General features: G+C 36.6%; 1 protein-coding gene across 6 annotated transcripts in view; it reads left to right on the top strand.

The window, feature by feature from the left end:
- The window catches only part of PHACTR3 (phosphatase and actin regulator 3), a 112,884-nt gene that overhangs the window by 11,572 nt on the left and 74,196 nt on the right, over positions 1-27,116 (top strand). Inside the window, exon 1 of one of the 6 annotated variants that reach the window (XM_083801780.1) lies at positions 18,117-20,249. The exons of 4 other annotated variants lie outside the window; for them this stretch is intronic. The gene's annotated coding sequence lies outside the window, so the exon portion shown is untranslated. Of the gene's footprint in view, positions 1-18,116; positions 20,250-27,116 lie in introns of those variants that run through there. One more of the 6 variants, XM_083801781.1, reaches the window with a different exon arrangement.

The raw sequence follows: 27,116 nt of genomic DNA, 5'->3' as shown, positions 1-27,116 counted from the left end.
ACTCCAGCTAAAATGCTTACTTCTGTCACAGAGGCTCATTTGGCTTTGCTCTATTTTACAATGCCTAGCAGCAGAGAATAAGTACTCAGAATACTAGCTATGCAGAGAAAGGTCTAGAAAAGAGAAAATGGAGCCTAGCACTCTACTCCATACAAATTCTCCACTTGTTCACCATGAGCCTAAAATGATCAGTTTCTTGTTTAACTAAAGCAAATTAATGGAAAAATCAGAACAGAGATAAACTACTCATGTCACTTCAGATTTCACATGCGAAATACTTAATTCTGGAGAACCTAGCAATCTGTAACACCGTTTCCTGCAAGTGAGTGAACTTTGTCATCTGGCAATCTCCTATTATTTAGGAACACAAGAAGTCCTGAAGAATGTACTATTTTGCTATAAACTACTGATATTAATTCAAAATGGAATGGTGTGATACCAGAAAAATTACATCCTCATTGAAACCATGACTCTGCTAGATCTGTAATAGCAGCAAATATCAGCCATAGCCTGAGGCTAGTTTACTTGAACCCTTGCAGTAGTGGTTAACTTAACAGATGACATGATCAGATGCTTACTTTCTTAAGGCAAACATAGGGTATGTGAACAGCAGCTGTCAAGATAGATAGCAAGTAGACTTTTTGGTGTTATGCTGTACATTTTGTGCTGTAATTCAACCAGGAGAATAAACTGAAAGGAAGCCATGTAAAAAGATCATTACAACAAGCAAAATTATAAAGTGGCATTCAAAAATCCAGAATATTGCACATGAATGAAAACCTTTAAGATGGGTCCTTAACCCGTAATAAAAATGTATCCTGATCTCTCTTCTCTAGTCCAAGAAAGTACTTTGGCATTCTTCTTGTCTAACTGAGTTGAAGCTTTCCTATGATCTCTTGCTCTCTTGTGAGAAGGTATAGCTTGTTGCAACTTTTTCCTAGTCTTCAGTCTGCTTTTTCTACAATTTTCATTTTTCTGCTGTCTAGTCCAAGTTCATTCCATTTGCTAGCACTTCTGCCTTAGAAAATGTGGCAGCCCCCTGCACCTCCTGAATTATTATTCTAGAAATTAGAATATCTAGAATATTATTCTAGAAATAGAATGGGTGGTAGTAATGTAACAGAGAAGCCAAGAAATCCCACCTTCCTGTGGTTTCAGCATTTCCAGTCCTCAGTTTAACCTTAAACTGTCAAAAAATCTCATTTATGACTTATGACTGAAGCCTCTGCTGTATAATGAAGTGTCAGTCTGGCTGAAAACTATTCCCTTGGGGCTCTCATAGTGTCTCTCCTATGCTGATGCCTTGCTGGTAAGCAAAGCCGACCTCACACTGAGGCCTTCCAGGTAATACTTAGTAGGGTCAGTAGTGTCCTTTTTCATGAGCTATATCCTTCGTTGAAAGTTGCCATTAAAGCTCCAAAGTTATTGTGGGTGACATGAGATGAAAAGGGATTAAATAACCCTTATTTCTGAAAGAAGAACCTAGGAGCAAAAAATAGAAGAAGCTGTGCTCAGTAACTTTTTGTTCCACTTATATTTTCCTCACTCTTGCTCTCATAACACGCCTTCTAGGATGTGTTTAGGCTTTATTCCAACACATCAAAGGCCTCTATTTCTTCTATGAACTTATTCACCCCCCCCCCAAAGAAAAAAAAACAACTATGACATGGGGCATTACTCATCTATCTTATTCAAGAGATGATATTTAATATAATCAGCTGTCTTGTGTCCTGCACCCGCAGAAAATTCATTCTACTTCCCATCTTGGACTTAAATATTTCTCTGTTTCTCTGTCCATTGAGCATTTTAGACATATTTCTCAGTAACTCATTAAAAAAAAATACAGAAAACTGCCAAGAGTTTACGCATTCTGAGGTCATAGTTTCTTTGACTGCTCTAATGGAGTGATTTGAAAAGAGTTAAGTTATTGAATATGCTCCTAGCAGCAACTATCAAAATATCAGTACAGTGAAATCCACCCTAAATTTTGGAATAAGTAGTATAGGATGATATTTTCAATCTATCCAAACATATAAAACTCTGAGAAGGAGAATAGAAGGAGGATATACCTTTCTGTATATCTATATCTATCTATCTGCCCGTTTATGTGTTTTTCATCCTATTAAAGGAAATGGAAGCCTACTTCTGGTAGGTTTAATTAATTAGTATTTAACACAAGAAATCCCCCTGCAATTTGCCATCAAAGCATTGCAGAAATGTTTTGTAGATCTTGTTAGATGATGTAAAGTCTGAGAACAAGAACTACTTAAGAACAGATTAATCTAAATATACATATCCTAGTAGAAAAGAAAGCAGAACTAGGTACCCTAGATTTTCAAAATTGGCTTTGATTCTAGGTGGTTTCTTGAAGAGAAAGGAGAACCTGAGGTATAGCATCAAGTCTTTTCAGAAACACTAGTTTTTAAACACCAGAAAACTTTTTTCTTTTTTTTTCTTTTTTTTTTCTTTTTTCTGCTGTGTTAACGATCTGAGTTTTTGCCTGATAGCATCTATTAAAATTAAATTTTACTGACTTGGAAATACCTCCTCTGACAGAAAGAAACAAATCTAAGCATATCAGAGCCAATGGGAATGCATACAGTTTAGGGATTTTGTTGTTGTTACAGATCATAATATTCTCATAATACAAGAGAGATTACGGAAATATGGCATAGTCTTATTTTGTCTGACATTGTACAGAAAGAAAGACTTAAAGGATTAGTCTTGATAACTTGGCTGTTCCTTTGCAATGTATTGTGATATAATAAGAAATAATGCACTGCATATCCCAAACATAAAAGAGAGCCTCTGGTCAGAATCTCGTTAATGCGAGAAATGATTTAAAGCTAGCTCACAGTCCCAGTTTTCTGTCCCAGAAATGACAACACAAAATGTAGCGCCTCTTATTCTAATACTACATAAAAGTATATCATGCATATGATTAAGATATCATTCAACATTTCCACACAACTAATTCCTCAAGATTCACTGCTCTCCATTGTTAGAAACCTGAGGACAATACAAGAAAGTAGGATTAGGTTTTAGGTGGAAGCTGCTACTTTGACAAGGAATGAAACTATCTAGCTACTTTCTTTTCCAAAGTCTGTTGAGAGGGATAGACTAAAGACACAAAGTGGTAGAACTGTTTTTCACTCAAGTAAGCTAAGCACCTAATTTACACATTCATTAGACACAAAGCTGCTCTCCCTGTGCTAACAAATCACCATAATGAAGTCTTTACACACCCACACACATTTATACACATGCTGTTGCTCAACTTGCACCTGCAATGATGGTGAATAGATGTGTAATTGCATATATAAGTTGAAAGCACAGCTACTAGGCAGGGTCTATATAGCTATAGTAAAGCTCCTTTTTCTTTTTTTTTTTTTTCATTTTCTGTACATTGCTATGGTTGGCAACTTTTTGGAAGCTACTTTACCACATAAATCCTGCTCTTCCATTACACAACTCTCGAAGACTTCCAAGGAGCCTGTACCAGCTCTATGGCTGTTGGCATCGAGTCGTGAAAGTGTTGGACATCTGGGCCACGGGCTCAAGTCTCTTGCAAAGTCAGGGAGCTGTGAGCCTCCCAGCTCCTCTCTGACGCTGATAAGCTCGGAGTAAGGGCAAGTGCTAGAGAGCCAAAGTTCAAATGTGCTTGGGTCTTACAGCTAATGCAAGTTTTCTAAAAGGGGTCAAAAACTGCTACTAGAAAATTTTCCTGAGAATAATACTATATGCTAAAATCTCCAAAATTTGTCCTGTGTGTGTTGCTAACACCAGTACTGTATTTCTTGGCTTAGAGCTTTCAAGTCAGATACCATGCTAATGTGATAATACCATCTTCAGAAGGGCCACTTCAGAGGACTGAAATCATACCATTTTAAAAATTCACTCATTTTCCAAACTTTAAAACCATATTGTGAAAATTTTAATTATACCTTCTCAAAATCACTATTTTGTTCCCTCATTTTCCATGTAACATGCATCTGTGCACAAAACAAAAGCACTGAAAACTTGGATGTTTTGTATCCTCCAAAAATAGCACTGAGATTCCTTTGTAGGCATTTTACCCATACAACAAGCCTGATGAGTGACCCAGTGCTCCTGCTCTCCTCTTATCATTTGGATAGCTTTCAGAAGGTATGACTTCAAAGAACTGCTGCAAAATAGCGTATCTGGAGTGGTTTTAAGTAGCTGCTTCATTTCATTATTTTTCTGCCCACAACTCACTCTGCCTTCTGAGATACAAAGAAGTCTCCATCTATTCCACTGCCATCTAAGTCTATTAGAGGTGACAACCTTGTTATTTAGGATTATTTCTCGTGACAGATGGGTTATTTACAGCAATTGTTTCCCAAAGACATACATATTATCATTTCCATAAAGTGGCGGCAGCTCTGGAATCGCAAGTATCACAGTGTATTTGTTTAGCCTTACCCATTTCTCTGCAAACCACCCAATTCAAAGTGGCTTCGATACCAGATTCCAAAACCAGAGATATTTGAATAGCAATGATATTCTTCTCTTTAGAGTCTTGTCTGAAATGTAATAGTTCTGACTATAAGGACATTTGATTTTTTCCTTCACTGTCCATCAGTTTGTTGGACTGGGGATGATGGGAACTCAGAGTTGCATGTATAAACTGGTGCTTTGCTGTGAAACTATTTGCATTATTTAAATACATGGACACTAATCTGTGATCCAGTCTCAGGCCTTGTGCTATGATATCAACACATCCATTGAAAATTGATTTGATACACACAATCACTATTTAACTGCAGTATCTCCTAAGAAGGCTATTTTATATAAGTGAAAATAGGAGTGGAATAATATACAGTTTTCTCTAATAAGCAAGCTTATGCCTACTTTACCAACAGGTGCTATGAAGAAGCTATTCTGATTACCCTGTCCTAACAGCATAGGGACATTCGGTATGGTGTCTCATCAGCAATAGCTCTGGTAATTAGAGTCGGTGTGTGGTCCAGGTCCTGATGGTAGTGGATGGCTTTGGGGTTTGGTTCTTTTCATTGCTATTATTCTTCAAATCTAATTTTAAAGTATGTAGCTTGATTCTGCTGCACTACAGCTATGGTCAAGCTCTAGGATAAGTTCTAGGACAGGGAGAGTAGCCATCAGGTTTTAATAATTTTTCAGTTTTTACCATTATTGCTGAGAAACAAATGTAATTGCAGCCATTTTAGATGGGATGATGTAGGAAAAGGAGAGATAAGGAGAGGGTGGGAGCTGCCACCCTTTTAGGTTTATATTTTGGTGTGTTTTCCTGTCAGCATATTAGATGAAAAGCACAACCCAAAGGGTAGTCTGGGTTTCCCACATTTCCCTTCTTCATTGCTTACATCACTGAAAGTCCATCAAGCCTGCAGGCACATTCTCAAACTAGTTCCAAGTGAGCTTAGGAGAAGCCAATTTAGAATGCCAACTTTGGCCCTAATATCCATATATAAGAGGTTAAGGACTGAATTTCAGCTTATGAAGTAGTATAAGAGCAGTTTCTCTAAGACAATTTAGAATGCAGAGCCAGAGATGAAGCATTCTGAGCATCATAAGAAATGAGAACAAAGGTTTTAAAATCAAGAGGGCTTAAGTTTGGAATAATCTTGTAGAAGTGCTTGGGCAAATCTAGTCCGATAGCCCTTAAGAAATATTGAATAACCACACTCTTTTCCCATTTTTTTCTACCAAAAATTACATTTACTGTTTTAGCACACACCCTTTTTTCCAGAATATTCTTATTCTCCCCTCCTGAAAAGGACTTCAGAAACTCCAACCCCAACCAAAGTTTGGCCCCCCCAAAGGGAACGAGAGAGGTCGATGTGTCTGTAACTAATTTACTGGTAATGGCTTTTTGCACTTGGATCACAGACAGCATAAAAAAAAGTATACCATAGGATATAAGTGTATGAATATATTACAGACATTTTTCATTTCCATTATAAATTTATATATACATGCATATATGTATATAAAGTGTATATATATATATAGTGTGTGTATATTATATATATAAAGTGTGTGTGTGTGTATATATATGCATATATATATAAAGCGTATAACAAAACAGCCAAAGTTTGAAGTGTCTCAAATAACCCTTCCTGATGATGTGACTAAGCCCCGCTGGGAAGGACAGTTTCACTGCTATTGCATGTGGAATTCTTGTTCTGTAAACAACAGAACTTCAGTCCTTCTGGGAATGCTGCCGCCACTTCAAGAAAAAGTACACTTTGCAGTTTGTTAGTTATGATATAACGGTGTTAACTAAACAAGAGATTTAAATAAGTGACCTGGGGAAAGAAGCAGAATTTTTCAGCTATTCATAATTTTGTAGCTGATTTAGCCATTCACCTAAAACTGTGATGCAGAGCAAGTAATTACACATGTTAATGGCAATCACAATAACTAACGGGCATACTTCAGTGGTTTGCATATGCACCCATGGGATTTTTGTGCATACAAATGATTTGTGTATTTCAGCATCTGATTTTACCAATTTTCTTCGTTGTATGTATAAAACTCTCTTTTATATATTGCTGCCATGCCTATTTCATTTTGTACAATATTTTATACTAAACATTTCAAACATTTAAGCACACAATTATCACTGATATGTATTTTAACCAAATGATTCTATTTGTAACTGACTGACTGACTGCTTAAACAGATTGGGTGAACAAGCCTTTTTCTTTTTTTGTTAGTCAAGGACTGATTCATAATGTTTTTGTCTAGTTTTATGTTAGATGAAGGGCTGTCATATTTACTAGAAATACAGAAACTCTAGAAATGGAACTTTGAAAAATCCCATTATGTGTCTTTGTGCCCTTTTTTGAGAATTTATCTACCTACTTACTAAAGAGTTGATAGCACAGAGATCAGAATTTGGCCAGGCTGCTTTTCCTCCTTTAATTTTTTTCTTTACTTCAGTGTTCCTTTGCTATTTTAATTTTAAATTATTATTATTATTAAGATTAAGTAAGTGAAACTACTGAATGACCACCCCACATCCCTGTTCTTTACATTCTGTTTTCAGTTTCCCAACATTCACTTTATTTATCTTGCCACAGTGGACTTAAATGTGGCCAACTCATTGATTCTGAATTGGTCAAAAAAAAGGTTATCCTGCATTGGTTAAGAGAGGGAGTGCTTTTTCTGGAGCTGCATACCCACAGGGTGTGATCATCTTCATAGAGCAGAAGAGAACAAAGTCACCTCATACTCATTTACAAATTTTAGTTTCAGTGACACCCACTGTGTTCTGAATGAACCAGAAACTCAGGAGCTGACATTAGGCATATCTACTTCCACTGACTCTTGGTTTGACCACACTTCAGATGTACCGGTTCCTTAGCCAGGTAGTGTTGTCCAAGAGGCCATAGCCGATATGACTCTTTGTTTGATAGGGCAAGGAGATCCAATTGAAACATAGCTTTTTTTGCCTTTTTTTTTTTTTTTTTTTTGTGTGTCTTCACTTTTGGAAAATTCTGATGAGATTAGCTTTGAGGTATCTGCACAACCCATTTCACCATGAAATTGAAAAAAAGAAATGGCAAAGAATCCCCTAAACTCAGAGAACCAATGTACATAGGAGGACAATTCAGAAAGTTTCAGCTGTATCATTTATGTGGTTTGGCAGTTTTATAATGCAGCTAGACTTTTTTTCAGGGAGCCGAATGACTCACTGCAGAAGAGACTGAGCTAATGACGGTTGAAGAGTTCTAATGATGCCTTTTGTGTACAAACAAAGTACAAATCCATTATATTCTGCTCTCATTTTATTAATTAGTCATTCATTACCCAATGCACTATCAATTAAGCCTCTCTGCAGAAATTCTTAGTATTCTCCTGTTTTTTTTTTTATTGATAATAAATATATCAGCCTCTGAATAAATGCCTGAATTGTTAGAACAGGTTTAGAGGATACAAAATAGTCTGCTTTACAGCAGATAACATAATTAAAACAACCTCCAGTGGACAGGCCAGCTTCCCACAGTAGGCAACCTGAGTGGTCTGGTACAAACTCATAACGGTTACGGGCCAACCTAAAATCAGTCTCCACGAGTGTCTCAATGCAGTTGTCTCAGAACACCCTGAGTCAGCCTCTGCTGAAGTGAAGCATGTAGTAAAACACAGTAACAATCTATGTTTACTCAAACTGCACATAAATATATTGTAAATAGATAAAATATTAAAATTCTCACAAGATAGGTACAAAATAGTCATGTTAGTCTAAAACAATAAAATGGTTCTATCTATTCTTATTTTGTCTAATTTCCCCTAAAATTTATAGTGGTCTCATTTAATAAAATTAGGCAACATCAGTATGAAGCAAGGTTTGAATAACCAAGCATATGTTTTGCACATATGCAAATAAATTTAATTAAGAGTTGCACTCAATCAAAGAGGGAACTGACATAAGGTATTGGACAAGAACTGTGCCATGCCACTTGTGCTTGGCTGTCGAACTCATGCAATATATATTTTGAACACTTTGCAGAAATAATTTAGCAAGTACAAGTTGATGATAGTGTCAGGAAAACTGTAATTCCATCAAAGGGAATATGCAGATAGTAAGTGAAGGTGCAAATATATTACTCATCAGGAATTACTTGCTCAACTGTATTGGCTTTCATTGCATCCAACTAAAGAGTAAGGGCTGTAAAAAACAAATTTGGGTCACTCTAAAATCTTAATTAGTAACTACTAATCTTCCTAAATGTATTGCCTCCTCAGCCAGTCAAAAAACCAGTTTTGCCCCAAGTTCCCCAGACGATCTTTCTGCAAACCATCATATTGTATTTTTTTTAACTGATGTTGACTTGAAACATGAACAAGTTCTGTCTTTCTCAAAAAGTACAGAGATAGCTAGCTAAAAATTAGAATTAGAGGGAAAGCTCTCCTTTTTATAGTCACAGTCTGAATTTCATGCATGGCAGTAGCTCTAAGGCACTGAAGCTATTAGATCATTTTTAGCTCTACCTATTATGTGAGTTGTTTTAAAAGGGTGAAAAAAACTACTCAAATATATTTAAAGATAAAAGCAAAACATGAAACAAAGCATTTTGAATGTATGCCAGCATCTGCATCAATGACATTCATGAGCCAACTGGATTGTAAAACAATCAGTCAGAGCCTGAATTCACAGCCTGAACTGGTACAGCGAAAACTGCTGGAGTTAATGTATGCAGTTGTTTAATCTCCATTGTAGTACTGAAAGATGGCAACCATACAGCCCAGCCGCAGTGCTTTGTTGTGTCATTAGTTTACACCAGTTTTTACCAGTCACAACAGTCTAGTGTGAAGGGTGGCTTTACTCAAATAGAGGAGAGTTGTTGTAAGAAAAAGCCAGTCAGTTATATGCAGTATGGCTGGTACCAAACATACTTGGCCACCTGGGATTTGATTTCTAATGGGCTAGATTTTCAGCTGGTGGAAAATGGCTGTCCTCAGTGGAATTGGGATAGTTAACTTAAGCTGAGGAACTGGTGTATTCTCTTTTCTTATCTTTCACTTTCTCCCACATACACCCCCATTATCTTTAAAATCTGTTTTAACTGCTTATACTGGGCAGAGGAGGAGAAGAGAAGCAAGGTAGCTCTTTGTCAGAATAATTGCCTTATTCTCAGTTTGAAGCTAGATGATAGGCCTGTGCACCCTCACATTTAGGAAAACAATCTTGATTTGCTGTTGAAGAACCAGCCTGGAAAAGTCATCCAAATATGTATAATGAAACATAAAGTGAATGGGGTGCATGAAAACCACTAGCCGATTGCATTTGCAGAGGGTCATTGATTCTTAGATCACAGTCCTGAGTACTGTGAGTTTGCAAACATCGCAGTGCCTGCTGCAGTTTTTGCGGAGGTCTGGGATAATAAAACATCCTCCTGAAACTAATGCTTGTTAGTACAAATTTCTGGGCAGTGGACAATACCCAAATCAAATGACAAAGTTCTCTAGCTGCTTATTTTCTTCTCATACACGAGAGACAAATGTTTGCCTAATGAAGAGGTAAAAGGATGGTCTGATTTTTTTTTTCCTGAAGTCTCTACCAGTATTTCAAACAGTTATGCACCTTTTTCTATTACATTTATGATTCCATTTATTTCAAAGGGATTTGGGGATGCCTAGTGTTTCGCAGGGTTTGGTACCCAGTATATAAGAGGAATGTGGAATTTAGACTTTGGAAACCACTCCAGCTCAGTCTGTGAAACTCAACAGGAGATGGTCTAAGAAATAACCGCTGCATATTAGCATTCTCCTATAAGAACTGCTTGAGATCCAATATGATATTTATTTTTTATTAAGCTTTCATACCCTGTGGGTATATGGGTAGTACATATTTTATATATACTGACTATTGTTTTTAGCAAAAGGTATGTTTGCTTCAAGAAGCTTCTATAGCATTCTGAGCAATCTATCTTCTCTGTTACAACTTCTGCATTGACTTAGTACACGAGTGTTGTCTTCCTGCGATATTTCTTTTACCTAAGTCACACATTTGTGAAACACTAAATGGAAATGTACAGGTACTGTAACGAAGACCAAAGGAATCTGTACCTGAAAAGTCACTTGCTGGCATTATTACTGATATGCAAGAGAGAGTGTAAAAATATTTTGGCCTATCCTTTGCATTGCATGATCTTGTACATAAAGACCTTCATTCTGTGGATGGAGGGAAAAGTTGCTAAAACGGATTTGTTGGTTAAAAACTACCATTCACTCTATTTTTCTAATATATGGCCATCTGTGTTTTCATGAACAGAAATCACGTGTTGCTGAAGGCAAAGCTGAAAAGGTCTTTTAGTTGCCATTGAAGAAACAGTTGAACTTCCATCTACCTCAAAGAATACCTATATGTACTCCTGGCCATTTTAACAGTTCTCTCTAGTAAATCTGAAGGCTAGAAGATCAGTTGTCATGGGAACTGGCAACAGATGACTCAAAAAAAAAACCAAAATTAAATGTTGGCTTGATATCAACAGCTAATCTAGTGCCCTGCCAACTGAAATCACAGTTAACATGAACCATGCCTAACAAGCTGTGATTTGAACAGAGTTGCAGCCAAAGATAGAGTTTCTCACCCCATGAACAGGAGAAAATTTTAAAAATTGAAACTAATGAGGGGACCCAACAAGTCTGGAAACAGTGAAAGCTAAAAAAATATATTGATTATAATTGTTGGGTTAGAGCCTTCAGCAGCTATAAATCTGAGTTTCTTCTTTGACTTCAAAATCATGATATCAAATTAATTACCATTTCAAGATCTGTCTTAGCAGTTTCAGAATCCATAAGATTGATTTGCACTGGGACACAATCCAAAAATAATTTCAAATTGTGGTTTTAGCATGTTATCTAGAAAATCCAATTTGTATGCTATAAGTTATTTTGCAAAGGAACATCCTTAGCAATATCATTTTTAGACTTGGAATTTGATTGAATATGTTTTTTCTAAAGAATCACATATAGCTTCTTTTGTTCATTATCAGTGGACTGTAAGGCTTATAGGGATACACTAAGGCCTATAATTCAGAGAATGTGTAAAAATTTGTCTTTTACAGACAGTGATGGAAAATATGGTCTCGGTTAAGAACGATCAGCTAATACTTGGCTCCTTCTAGTGACTGTTAAATTAACCCATATGGAGTGTAATAGAAAATAAAGCAGTCTTGAAATATCATAAGTGTGTGTTTAGAGCTTGTTTACATAAATACGGACTATGAAAATCCATGTAGTTTCACTACATGGGAAAGTGAAGTAGATTAATTAAACTTTAGTAACATCTATGTGGACATTCATGTCCAGAATTAAAGTGAGCTCGAGTTAATTTAGCTTTGCTCTTTTCCAAAGTAAATGAACCTAAACTATTTTAATTCTGAGAGTATTCATGCAAATTTAGTGTTGTTTAATTAAGCTACTCCAAGCACACACCATTAGATAATTTGGATTAGTTTTTGTAAGCACTGCCATATAAACAAGCCATTAAATTCACTTAATGGACAACTTCTAAACTGAAATATCTTTGTGCGCAGTACTGTATCAGACTGGTTATTTAAATAAATGTACTTGACTTTTTATTTCGGGATTTCCCATATGCATTGTTGCCATGTTCTCTCTAGTGCTATTTCATATTCCAAGCTTCCTGCCTTTGGAACATTTTCTAACCCTACTACGATTTTGCTTTCTCAGACTATGTACCAGAATTGCCTACCACCACAACACAACAACCTGTACAACCACTTCAAAGTTTCAGAAGTTTTATACTGTTAGTGCAGTTTTGTTGTCACTAGTGGATTGCCAAAGTCTTGTTCAGAACCCAGGACAAATAGTTATTTAAAAATAAAAGCACTCTTTGGCTTGATATGTAATAACTCCAGCAGGACCACATTTGCCTTTTTACATATAGAAAAAGATACATAGGCCTTCTGAGTTCTCATCTCACATGCATCTAGATCAATTTAAGGTGAGGAACACATTCATATCAGTCTAATAAACCAACTGCACCTCCATGTTTCAAGTCCACACACAAAGGAGATGTAAGTCAGCCAAATCTACACTAAATAAATCCCTACGTTTGTGAAATACTACATACATCTGTTTAAGGGAGTGGAAATGTACATCTATCTCAGCCTGCATATGAGGGAGCATAGACACAATCTGTTCCCTATGGCATCCTTCTTCTATGGAAGAAGAAGTTGAGGAGTAGACGATAAGAAGTGGAAGGCGAAATAGGCCTTTGCTGTAACAATGCAATGCCCTGATTAGTGAGTGCATCGGAGACATTGCAGACGTGCTGTGGACTGCTTCTGAAAAAGTAATTTGTGACTGCCCTATCATGAAGCAAAGAGGGAGTTGTGCTAGAATATCATGTCTTCTGAGATTGTGCAATTTATGATCTTTGTTCAACACTGTGCCTAAAGGCACGATTTAGCCCATATTTTGTACATAGGCAATTCAAAGAAAAATAGATGCATGTACAGTTCACAGTTCTTCTGGCTTTTCTTCCACCACATATACAGGTACCTGCACTATGCATTATTAAGAGCAAAAAATGTTACAAACTTTATCTCACATACACCCATTTGCATTATATTCCCCATAGAATGTTCTATAAAGAATACAGCTGATGAATACAATTTTTTTTTTTTTGGTAAAATCTTCTCTATCAGGATTGCTTATTTCCGTGAAGTGTTATACTAATTTAATATTGCTCTCTCTCTACTTTTTTTTGAGAGTTTTGACTTTTTAATGAAGCAAGGTCCTTTTCTATAGGTTGTGTGTAGCCCTGAGCTGACCTTGGTGCTGAATAGTGGAGTGCTCTCTGGTACACTCTGATAAATCACTGGTACTTCTAGCGCTGATTGATAAAGATAAATGTATGTTTATGAGGATATATATCATGTTGGTATATCTTAGTCTTAGTGTCTGATTAATATAGAGCCTGTCTTAAATTCTTTAGTGATTTTTAAGGAGGCTAATCAAAAGAGACACAAAACGGTAGTCCATGAAAGCGTTGCTGAACAAAAATTCAACAATTCATGACACGCTGATTTGGATCTATGTACATGCATAAAAATATTAGCCAGTTTTAGTCATCTGAGCAATGAAAATATGCTTTCAAGGCTATGGGCCATGCAATGTACGATATGACAATAATCAGTTGTATAATGATTTATCACATATATGGAGGACTGAAGTCCGTGTTTTCAGAACTGACTACAAAAAAAACACGTTTTCACACAGTGTGCTGTGTATAAATGAAAATGCAACACAGATTGTGAAGTGAAGCTCATACAATGTGAAAAGAGATTGTTGAAAAGCAGGAATGCTTCTTTGTGACATCACTCTTTTCACTATCATTTATGTTGGCTGGTGAAAAATTGGTCATCCATTTTTCAAGTTATCTCTGTGGTGATGAATGTTAGAAGTTACAAGGGTCTTATTTTAACTGATGAGAAAAGAAAACCATATCTGATGCGATGCTATATAACATCTGTAAAGCTTCCCTGAAAATTTTGTTTGGAGGTCAAACTTGCAATTTCAGTTGCAAATAAAAATGTCATCCCAAGAAGTTAATCAATACCAGCTGTTGATTACAAACAACTGTTCCATTTCTGCTAGTTGTATTTTTTGTACGGAGACAAAATGAACATGGCTTACTATTTCTTGTTTCACAAAAGTTAATGTAGTAGTGTGGGTGATTTATAAGCTTCTAACTCTTCCAACTGTGGTCAAGTGGAATTTTCTATTGTGCTTCAGTGTTTCTGCCTGAAGGCTAAAAACATACATTTGGACATCTGTAAAAATATAGGTTAAAAATATAGGAAATAGTTGATGAATGTGGAATAATTGATGGATATGGACATGTATTTTATCTGTAAAAATCACAGGATGATCCAGGTTGGAAGGGATCTCAGATTATATAGTCCAATCCAAAGGTTCTTTGCAAGATGATCATGTTTCTAGTTTCTTAGAGGATACTATGGTTGGAAAATAAATTGAATTATGATGTTATATTGCGACTGCAGAAACAACAAGTGTACAGCGTGATTACATTTTTTTTAGTCTGTCAAATACCTTAAGATAAGCTCTTATTCCTGTGAAAATCAGTGACAGTAAATTAAGAAATGCAGTGTTGTGTCTTTCACGTCTTTTGGAGTACTACCTATCTATAATCAACTTAGAATCATTATCCATTTTTCATTCACAGAGTAATAATACTTTGCTGTATAGATAATCACAATAATGGTCAACAGAAATAAATATGATTTAGTGATGTGAGTGAATAATACCGGCAGAACCTTCCCTTTCCATTGATTGCACCCTGATCCTCAAACGTAGAATAGTATTTTAGTTTGGTATTAAAATCAAGTTAGGAAGTGCCAGAATTAAAGTTATTGTGGTAAAGCATTAATTCAGCCTCTATATACAGTGTTTAACTGATGAAAAAATCCTTAATTGCAACGTCATATGCTTCTTCCTCTACAGGTAGCTTTTGTGCATCTAACTTCGGGTTCTTTTACGTACTTTCATGGTAGCTAACAAGCTGTATCAGTGACAGCTTTAAAAAGTGATATTTCCCATCCACTGTATTCATTCATAGGATTGTAACGAGTATTGATAGAAAGCCTTTGAATCATGACATTAGTGCAGCTGGAATACGGGATTTATCATTCTTCACCTATGCAGTTAAGACCAGGCTCTTTGATTTAAATAGTAGATCCGCATTACACTGAGCGGCTTCTGTTTGAAAAACTAACCATGAAGTGGAGCTAGCAATGGTATACTGTTAAAGTAATCATTTCAGACCCATGTAAAACAGATTTGCTACTATATATTCCCTGTTGGCTAAATTATGACTCTAGAGTCTTGACTGTGCTGGGAATAGGCAGCAGCTATCTCTTTCTGTACCCTAAACAAAAGGTAACTAATCTTCTCTTCCCCCTTACACCCACAGGGTTAACAAAAAGGGTAGCAATGCAAAACCACATATATAAGATATACATACAAACAGAACATATATGTAAATTCTCAGTTTTTCACCAATTCTCTCTTTCCCCTTTGCAGCAATTTCTAGGCTTGGACAGGATTTTATACAATCCAGTTGCATAACAACCATTCAGTGAACCATTAAATTGCTTACACGTACAACAAATTTTTGTGACAGATGATAAAAATAAAAAATGACAAAAGGCCTTGTTGTGAAAGCAAAAGGAAATTATTACCACATTTAAAAAAAACAAAACAAAACAAAAAAACCCAAAATTATCCTAATTAAGGCTGATCAAGAGACACGGAGATAGCATAGCTTTTGAAAATACTGTTTAGGACATTTAAAAGATGCTTCCAGGAATATACTGGAATATCTGATCTCTCTCTCTCTTTTTTTTTTTTTTTTTTTTTTTAACTGACTGCCACATTATTTCCAAAACAGACTAGGTTACAAATGTTAATTATTGAAATAAGAACAAAGTACTCCAAGCATGTCAAGTGTATTCAAATGAAAAAGGCTTTAAAATCAGAGTTTCTGATTTAAGGAGTAATTGTTTCCAGTCTTTGGTTGCAAGGAAGACAGAAGAAATTCCTCTGATAGAAGAAGGAATCAAAATTTATGGATCAAAATTTAATCCGTACACAATTTATGAGTATTTAAGAAATACCAAATAAGTTATAGTCTTAATTTCATTAAAACCTGCTTAACAGGGATTCCTCAATTGCCAATTTTTCTTCAGTGTTCCCAAGTGACTACTGATTCTATTTTGAAGAGTTCTAAAATTAGCACTCAGCATTCTGATATACAGTCAAATTTTCAGTTTTCTTTCTTTCTTTCCTTTTTTTTTTTTCCCCTTGAAAAACTGGAGGCAGAAGTAAAGCACCTTGGATTTTCAAGAGCCAATTTGTCCTTACCCATCCCTGCCAAAATGGAGAAACAAGCTTGGGTTTGGTATGCCGAGTCCGTGCTATGTCAACTGTTGCAGTCATGTAGCAAATGGTAAATTTGGCAATTCAACCTCTTTTTAATTGAAAGATACTTAAACAAACTGTGCAATGAAACAGTAGAAAATGGAATGTTACCCAGATTCAATAAAAGGGCTCACCATTTTGTGCCAGCAAAGAATACCGTATTTTCTAGTTGTAATCGAAGATCTACAATGTGCTCATACATAAACTAATGTCTTCTAACACAGAAATGCACTGACAGCAGAAATGTAGAATATTATATCCACGCAACATCACATGAAACATTTACGATGCTTTACAAAATCCACATATCTGAAGTACGTTTACTAAAAACAGCTGAACAAAATCTTAGTTCTCCAGTACCTGGAGAACACCAAAGTGTATTAAGGGGGCCCAGATTCTTAAAGAGATATTTTAAAAAGGCATGAATTCAAATAGAGATTATTTATTCCTGCAGTGTAAATTGCCAGAGGTGCCTCGTATATGAAAGTGTAAAAATCAGAGTTCTGAGTCTCATGCAAAAAGGCAACATTGAAGTCTGCGTTAAGTCTCCTGTTAAGGAGGAAAACTTCTACATTTTTTATAGTAATGGAAAACCTGAATCTGAATTTAATCCATTCTAAGCTTTTTGGTAAGCAAGAATATAAGACGTCAACCTTCTCAGCATGTTGATTCATTTGCTAGCACAGTCCTGTACCAAAAAATTCAACTTGCAGTTGAATTTTTGAATGTTCTCCGCAGTTTGCTTCAAAAACCCACCAGAATTACATGTGGCCAGGACACAATTCCTCCATTGGTTAACTACCAGTTCTTTTGACAGTAGTTCTTTGAGTAACAATTCGTATAAGCTTCTAAAACAGGAAAGGTCTCAGTTTTATTTTTCAGCAAAATATTTCAGAAGCTTTTGCTAGATTTCCAAACTTGTGTACCTAAATTTCAAGTAGTCATATGCTTAGCAAATGTGGATTTAAAACTCAAAGAAGCAAAGCATGTTTGCACATAAGGCATCTTACTGACAGATGAATCCTATTAACTTTGCTAAGACTATGTACTTAAATTTGAACATATGTTTGGGAAGTTTGTTGGGTCAGATTTTTTAGTTTAATTCTGCTTAATATTTGTTATTTATATTTGAAAGTGAGGCCTTTGGTTGTCATAGCTTCTTTCCAGAAATTCAGAAATTCAAGTAAAAAGAGTGAAGCTGTACGCAGATTGCTGAAATAGTCATCGTCTCCTTTGTCTTTTTTCTTTAATTCATTTTAAGATATATTTGCCCTTTCCCTTCTACTTTATCTTTCACTTTTCCCCACTTTACCCAGCTGTCCAGTATTCTGATCGCAGCCTTATTTACCCGCCCAAGTTTACATTCAGGAGTCATACAGGGAAAGGCTAGTCTTGCCAGCCATAAGGTGAAGAGTCTTGCAAGATGACTCAACGTGCTTCTTTCTCTTATGACACAGCACACAAAAATCATTAGACTTGCAGCACATGCCTGAGAGATTATTATAGGGAGTACTTGCTGAATAACAATTAGATTAATGGCTAGATGCTGATTGATGCGTCAGGATAATGCTCCCGAGGCAAACTGCTACTAAATAAAAAAAAAAAAAAAAGATTTTTGTTTTCAACTTGTCATTGCATTTCCTTCTCTAAGATCTTTAATCTCTTCTCACATTACAGACATAATTACATAAAAAATAATCAGGAAATCCAGACTTATCTAGAAGTTTACCTTCCATATTTTTATACTGGCTCCCTTGCTAGAGAGAATCGGAAACATCTGAAATGCAAAAATTACATTCAGCAAATTCCTTAGCGAGAACATTTTTGTATATTTATCATGTATATATATATATGTATATATACACAAAAATGTTGACCTAAGTTGTGCCGTTGACATTAATTAAAAGACTGCAAGTGATGTTAACAGTTATTGAAATAGTATTTCATTCAACTTTTTCTTTAAAATATCCCTCAGAGAGTAGCAGGCTTGTTTATGACTGGAAGTCTGTGTCTCTGTTTTACATATGTTCATTGAATTAAAATAAATCAATCTTACATTATCCATACAATTAGTACACTTTTTTAGAATAGGCAATGTACCTGAGTTGAAATGTATCAGTCAGTCATGGACTGCTTAAAGTATTATGGAAAATCAATGTAAACACTTGTAGAAGATGCATTGGAAAACTCAATAAGAGGAAAACAAAAGTTAATTTGCATTTAAATGGGCAAAAAGGCCTGATTTAGTTTAAATTCATAAGAATTTTCTGAAATTTTGTTTAGATTTTCTCCCAGGATTTTGGAAATTCACTAGCCATTTTAAGAGCAAGAGGTATGCCTAGTGCTCAGAGGTGGGCCTGTTTGCCAGAACAGTATTTCAAGAATTACTTGACCTAAAATCTACAGAAGCAGTTACTGCTCAGTTTATTTGAGAGGTATTTTCCTTTAGAACTGAAAAATGGTAACTTCAGAACATAGGTTTAATGCCCATCCATCTCTTAAGATGTAACATAATAGTGCTTGTTAGTAGGGACAAGATACTCCTGAGTAGTCAACAAAGACCTGAAGCAGCTGCAGAATGAGATTTCAGCAGAGAACTCTGAATACTGCCTTATTTGAAAGTGTGGAAGAATTCCTGTGCCTGTGGTTTTGGCCAGATTTGTACAGACACCTTGCAAGCAACGTCCACCTAAAACAAGCACTGTTCTTCACCTTGATATTTTCTGCATCATCAGCAGAGAATACTTGAACAGAAGTCATTGTGGTTTTAAGTCTACTTTCGCCTTCATGTAACAAAGCCCGTGTTTTTAAATTTAGATGGTAATAATATGTTCCCAGTGACAAAATAATGTACAAAACCGTTCTGAGATACAGCTTGCTTCAAGTTGAGAGCAATGCAGCTGTTCATGGAGAGTCATCTCTTCTTGTTTCTTTTAAATCTAGAGCATCTGCCTTTCCAAAACACTTCAATGTTAAGTCTCCCTAATGAAGGCATTTAGGATGGCAGGAAGGAAAGACTGTTTTCCTGCGTTCTGGGAAGTATGGTTAAGACTGGGTGGGGAATAATATGAAATTTAAATAGTCTAGAAAAAATAGTAAGGGTAAAGCCCAGAGCAGGCTTTCACTACTGTAATTTAAGCTGGAATCTTTTCAAACACTGCTGAAGCAGTTTGCTGACATTGCTGTACGACAAAATTGCCTTGGGAGAAAGGAATCACAGGTTTGGTGTGGGAGCCGACCGAAAGTTAGTGGGGTTAGAGGCACTTTAAAGACCAAAACTCTCCAATGTGTTTGGTTCTGGTGCTAAATAGAGTCTAGAGGTCTCCTCCAGCATTTCCAGTGAAAAACCTATCTTGGTTAAACAGTGACTTCCAGCTTCTTCTACAGGAGAAAAAAAAGAGAAACTTCTGTGACAAAGACAAGTTGGTTTGCAGATTTTCATCTGGTTCTTCATTTAGAAAACTGAGCCCAATTCTGAGCATTACGTGGGTTTTCACAGTTGCATACAGTATACTATTAATGATCCGGGCGCCTGTCAGTGAAGGCATGATTTTCATGGTTAAAATAGGAAATGTATTCATCTGTTTTACATAATATAAACAGACCTGGATAGAGCCCAAAGGGTCCATCCTTGTATTTCTATGCAACTTGAAAAGAAAAAAAGTGAAGGAGTTTCAAGGCAGAACAGAGGGTGAAAGGAAGTAACTGGTTTCTTCCTTGGACTGAGCTGCTGCCTTCTGTGTGCTCCGAGCAAGCAGCAGCCCTCAGAGGTAAGTAACAAGGAATAGAAGAAACGAGTAAAAAAACTGGATAAATACCTACTTTCTGCTACTGATGTCTTATTTTGTTAAACTGATATATCATATTTACTTTGATTTTTAACTGAGGTGGGTGGACATTATCTGCTCCAGCCTTGGGCATTTTTTTTCTTAGTATTTCTGAGATTCTATATTGAGGGTATGCAGCTATGTTTTAACGTGAAGGAATTAGGATTCCTGTGATATTTTGCTTGTGATACAATATCGAGAATGTGTTATCTCTGTGATCATTAGGAATACAGGAGAAAATTCCATCGGATATCTTTTAGCTGACAAAGTGGGATTGTTTTTTCGTAGTTTGTGGTCTGAGAAATAATCATACATTTCATAACCATGAATGTATTCCTCCAAAACTAGGAAACATTGATGGTGCTGGCAGATTAATTTCATGACTGTCTATTACACTTGCTTGGTTTCGATATTGAAATATACACTTTTTCAACAGGGAGAGGGATTTATGTGTACAGTTATGTTGCAGAGAACCTGGGGCAGCAGGGAACAGAGGATTTTTCCTACTGCAAGTGCCACAATGCTTTTTAGTTTAGCTGTGTTGGATAGCTGATCCCTTTTCCCCGGCACTGATGGGAAAAATAGTTTTTATGAAAAATCCAGTAGTTTAAGAAAGTTTATTTCTATGAGCTATTTAAATCTGATCAGGTACTCTAACAGTTGCCCACCATGTCTATGATTGCATTTTGCTTCGTATTCTGAAGATGCGGAATGTTTTTATGCTACCTAGTACTGAAGATATTGATGTATATTCATTTTCAATTCAATTTCAGTTGGAAATGAATATACATCACAACTGAAAAATCAGTTGAAAAAAGTGCATTTTGTAAAATGTGAATTTTTTCAATAGGGTATGATAAAACACATTGAAGCACTCAGAAGGAGATCCTATTTTATAAATTTGGATGTGCATTACAATTGAAATAAAGTGTCTGGTGAAATTAAATTCACATACTTCAAAAAAAAAGTCAATTCCCTTCCTTCCTCACTCTTCCTACACATTATTCATCTTGTATGTGAAAATCTGTTTGTGGCTTCCACAAAAAAGCAAAGCAAAAAGAAAGCCAAAGATGTTTTAGTTAAATAATGATTATTCTTCAGGATCCTTTTAAAGCACAAAAACAAAATGTTCCCCAGATACACAGAAAACATCACATACATAGTTTCAGATAATTACACGTTATATACCAGAAAGCCACTATATTAAGAGCACATTATTAAGATTTTAAAGGCAAGCACTGAAAACCTAGGAAATATCAGAATTACGGTTGCCTATGCAACCATCATTTGGTTCCTTGTGCACATGCATTAAGATGCAGCCTTTAATTGCATGATCACACACATTTTTCTCTAGTGATCTATGAAGGCAGAAGTCTTAATGTGTTCAGAAGCTTTCCCGTAGTGCTTATCACTCCAGTACCTCCTCCAAAAAAGCCCTGAGTAGTGTGGGGCTGGTGTGTCCACCTTACATAGCTGCAGAGTGCGCACAGGATCAGACAGACTTCAGAGCTTCTGACTTTGACTGCCTCACTTGAGATGTACATACCGTGATTTTCCAGGATCATTTCATTAGGCAGAATTTTATATGCCTAAGAACTGTGTCTACTAAATTCTGTTGTGTCTACTAAATTCTGTTACCTACCTGAAGATTTGTATGTCAACCACAGTTTCAAGAGGAGCACTCCAATTAAATGACTTACTCCTGTGCCCCAGGGGCAGTCTGGCAGTGGAGGAGAGAGCCCAGTTCTCTGAGGCCACATTTAATAGCCTTACCTAGGAGCTCTGTCTACCTTTCCTCATGGTTCACTGACCCATTCACAACTCCAGCAGCAAAGCCATAATACAGTTTCTCAACGAATGACTATAGACTATCATGTAAGGAACCAAATTAAGATTATGTAGGCAAGAGCATGCATGTACGAGTTCTGGCAAAGACTTCAGAATACAAATTGATACAGCCCCAGACCTTTTGCCAAGTAACATCAGATCAACATCACTATTTCGTCAGCAGCATTTCAGCCAGTAGTGCTACTGCAGAGAATAACAGGGTAACTGAAATGAACCCGCAGATTAGAATGAGGATGAAGCCTTTACCAGCACCCATCAGCTATTTTCCAGTACAGGAGCAGTGGTCCAAAATCCTGGCTTCCATCTGAGGCTCTGCAAGAGTCTGCTCTGAGCTTAACCTTTTTTTCTTTCATTACTTTAAGTCTCTCCAGCTGAGTTTTGTCTCTTTTGAAATTTTGGCTCTAGGTCTATCTTTTCCCCATTCCTAATACTTCACCATTCCCAGGCACAATTTCTTCTCTTAAATCTAAGTCTGAGTCACAGTTTTATGATATGTGCTTTGAAAGCAAAGCCGATGAAGAGGTTGCTCTGCCTTTAGCCATTTGTTTCCATTCCTCCCTGTAGCCAATCATCCTGCACTCAGCTTCTTGTCCTTCATTTTGCCCACTGAATGGCTTCTGAGGCAATGTTGTGACATGTAGCACTGAAATAACCCAAGTTAAGAATATCCTCTAAAAAATAAGTGAAATTATAAACATTAAAGGGAACTTTCAGTGGTTCTTGGAGGTAGCATCTTATTTAAGTTTGCTTAGATAGAATATTTTAATCTCCCTTTACATGAACAATATGTTTTTTTTGCTGTTACATTTATAGCGCTAGTCAATAGTTTGACTCTCTAACGTAATTCCTAGTAATCCACGTATCTGTAATAACCTTTGGTGGCTATATTGTAAGCATTAAACACGTTATACACATGAACATGCTAAGAAGCTATATTAAGCTTGGTATTAAGAGGTGATAAATTATACTTGATTAATTTATTGCTCTCACGTACACGGAAATATTTTGTCCACCTCCAACCCCTTGTGTCTGCTAGAAACCCTGCACTATTTTGAAATTATAAAGAAACCCTGAAGTAACAGAGTGTGATTTCTGTAGTTTTTGGAGGGCTGAAAAGGACTTGATTCATAGTATCATAGTAGACTTCATCATGCAATTTCCTTCAGCATGGTTTTGTCATGGTGGCAACTGCCCAATACAACTTGAGCCATGTGACTGGAACACTTTTCCTCACTCCCCTTGGGTGTTAGAAGCAAACAAATCTCAGCTGAGAGTGGGTAAAAGGTTTCCAGTTTCACTTCGGCATTTTTCTGTTCTGTGGTTTTGACCTGAACACTTATCAGGCTCTTGTTGTAGAGAGAGTGGAGTGCAAAGCTGTTTGGAGAAAGAAAGCTACTAACCTGGGGAAATAAAAATGGTTTCCTTAATGAATGGGCATTATCTCAAATCTGATTAAGCACATAAGGTATGAAAATCCCAAAGGCCCTTGTGGTGAACCGAATTAGATTGCTGTTGGATTTGTAGCGGTCAGTTCACCTTACCATTGCAGTTTCCTTTTTCTGTTTCTAATCTCTGAAAGCGATATCTGTGAGAGGTAACTTTGCAATGGTATGACATTTTTCATCCTTTTTTGCACTTTTCACTGAGGCAGCTGGGAAGGAACTGAATGGTGAAAACGCTGTAACTGAAGTAGATGAATGACTGCTCTGATTTAGTTAACAGTTCCTAGTGTGAGCTGGGAAAATTTGTTCATTGTTTCCAAGAAGTGAAAATTATGACATAGAAAATTTGAAAATTATGGAATTTTCCACGGAAACTGAAACTTGAAATCCTATTATTATCTTCTTCTAATGTTTATTAAATCACTTTCATTTGATATATATTTTTTACTTCTCACGGAGATATGCCAAGATCAGTTCTGAATCTGTTACTGCAGAGGCCTGTGGCAGATCTTCAGTTGGTATAATCAGTAATAGATCAACTGATTTATAAGAGCTGTAACAATTTATTATAACACTGGTTGTTAATCTGCCCTGGAAAACTTACTCGTGAAAACACTTAGTTCTTTGTGGTAAGAAAAACAGCTTTGTGGTTAGAATACCGGACTAAGGAAAGGATCTGTTCTACATCCAGTTCCTCAAACCTTTGGAAAAGTCATTAAAATCTGTGCCTCAGTATGTCTGGTGAAGTTTGACTACCCTTTTTTCTTTCTCTTTCTTTCTTTTTTTTTAATATATATTTAGATTAAAATTTCTTCAGAGACAGACACTCACTAAAAATAATGTATATATAATGTATATATTTGCCTTTTTTTTTTGGTTGACTGGTTTTGTTTTTGTTACAGCTTTTATCTTGGAGTTCTTATAAGGCTACAAAAAAACCTGCTTGCCACTCTTACAAGAATAATTTTTGAAACCTAAGAGGCAAGTCACAGAAAAATTTTTCTCTTGGCATGGCTGCAGAGCCCATGCCTGGAGATAAGCTTGAGCCTTATACAAATAGAGACTGTTCTGCTGTCAGTAGTGATCACACAATAATCATGTTATGACAGAGATCTAAAACAAGAATGAAGATGTCAGAGGTACCTAGCAGCAAATGTAAATTTAATCTTAAGATAAAAGCCTATCAAATGTACCCAAGTGGTTTATTGCCACAGATGCTAATTAGAAAAAAGTATATTACGCACACAGCCATTTGTTCCAAATGGCTCTTCAGGGAGGGGGTTAAGGAGGAGTTTCTCCTGTGTGGCTTGTTCTTGTTTACAGAGGTTGTTAATATTTGCCTAACCATCTCAGTGAATAAAATGGACTTAAGTATGACTGGAAACTTCTGTTTTCAATGAAAAGAAACTCTTGCAGCATGTCAGGAGCTGAAATTCTCATGGGAGTTGTAAATTATGGACGAGCATCAATAATAGGAGACCAAGTAAGTCCAGCATTCAGGTACTTAATTTCTAGAAAAGGGACTATATAAAAAATCAGTTTATTAGGTAAACTGGAAACCCTAAAATGGACAGTCCAAAAAGCAAGATGCCTAAAAGCTTTCTTTAAATTGTTAAAAATACACTCCGTTTAAAAACCAGGTGAAATACGTGCCCATAACTCAAGATAAAGCTGTCCTAAAATACCATGACTGGTTAAACGAAAAGTTAAGACGATACCGTAGGAAAAAGGCTGGTATTTAAGATATAAAGTTTACCTGAATGAGGGGAACCACCTTTCAGACTATGCATCTTTCTCATTTTCCCTGTTGTCACTGTCAAACAGAGTGGGTTCCAGCCCAGGATGTGCTGGGAAGATGATTAACTTTGTCAGGGAGACTTAGCTTATCAAAAGCCAAAGGAACAACACAAAGATCTGTATACTGGTAATGTTACAGTGTCCAACAAAAAGAAATAAATTGTTAATTCCCCAATAAAAGGACCAACTATAAATGTTAGCAGACCGAAAGCCCAAGGGGAGGCTCTGCACGTCAGCTGAGAACAGCCCAACGTTAGTCACTGGGACAAGCATGCAGGGCAGTACAGTTTATACAGCTCCCCGCCACATGTTTATGATTTCAGCTGCTTATATTACAGATTTGCCTTCCCACAAGATCTCTCTGGCTTGCCAAGAAGCCCTTTTGGAAGCCACACAGCTTGGGGAAGGATGTTGCTAGAGACGACTGCCCCATCGCTATTCCCTGCTCTAACCAGTCAGTCACTGCTAAGCCACGCAGGTCAGGGGAGCGTTACTGCTGGCGTTTCCTACGATCAGAAGGTGCTGCAAAGTCAGCAGCAGGTTCACAACATCCTTTCTGCCTTTTATGCAATGCAAAACCACTAATCCCTGACAAAGAAGTTCGGGGTACCTCATGCCACAGCAGCTCCTGGGAGCACCTCTTTGCTTTTGCCCTGAGCCTCCAGTTGTGTTCTCCTACTCTGTGCCACTCAGCTCCTAACAGGGCAGAGCGGAGGAGTTCCTCCTCTCCCCTCTATGAGACAGACAGATGTGGTGCTTTCACTTATTGTCAAGGCTGTCCGTAATGTACCTGCTCTTCTGTATCCAGATTTCCAGGGAAGCTGTGCAAACAGATGCCTTAGTCCGGTATATACATACAGCTGTGAAATTATCCCACGGGCACAATTAGGACAATTATGCATGTAAGATGGATAATGAGAAAACAAAAATATCTAACTCAATGTGAATTTGCTATTATGCAGGAAGTAGAACTGTATGAACTCATAAATAGCGCACGTAGATCTCCCTTGCTGGATGACACAGGATCACTGCTGTGAAATTTCTGCAAACCTTTGAAACCTCTGCAACATTGGGCATCAGCAGGCAAGCATACAATGAGATGATGAGAGAAGGAGACAGGTAGCTGTGACAAGAATAGAAGACTGGCCATTATGCTAGAAAGTTGAACATAATCTGCAAGTACAGAAGAACTGACAATGTGACCTGCCATCATTTAGACGGTGTATCACACTCTCTTCTCCAGCCATACTGCCTTCAGACATTTCTGTTTTAACAGATTATCTGACCTTTAAAAATACAAGTGTGAAGAGAGTTGCTAATATCGGGGAGCTTCACTTTGGTCATCTCTGCTTCTAGCTACCTCTTCAAATGTTTAATAGCTGCTTCATTCCTCTTGGCTTCTCTGAAGTGGGAATTTTAATTTATTTATGCTGATGAGGAACTTCTTGATATCCTCTTCCCTTCTTGTCACCATTACAGAGAAGAGGGCAATGATTTTTAAAGGAAACTTTTTTATCTAGAACATGCAAAATTAAAAAGATACTGGAAAATGCAGTGTAATTCAGGCCCACAGAACTCTAGAGACCTAGTTAAAGAATACCTGTTAGTGGAATTAATTTTTCATGCTCCACATACACAAAGGAATACATTTCAGGGAATAAATAGGACTGCAGTATAAAACCAGACAATTTTAAAAATAATCTAATGAAATGGTAGAAACTTG

Source organism: Anser anser, assembly GCF_964211835.1.
Source record: "Anser anser genome assembly, chromosome: 16".
NCBI classification, from domain to species: Eukaryota; Metazoa; Chordata; class Aves; order Anseriformes; family Anatidae; genus Anser; species Anser anser.
Note: the sequence above shows the minus strand (reverse complement) of the source record. Positions and strands in the feature narration are given on the sequence as shown.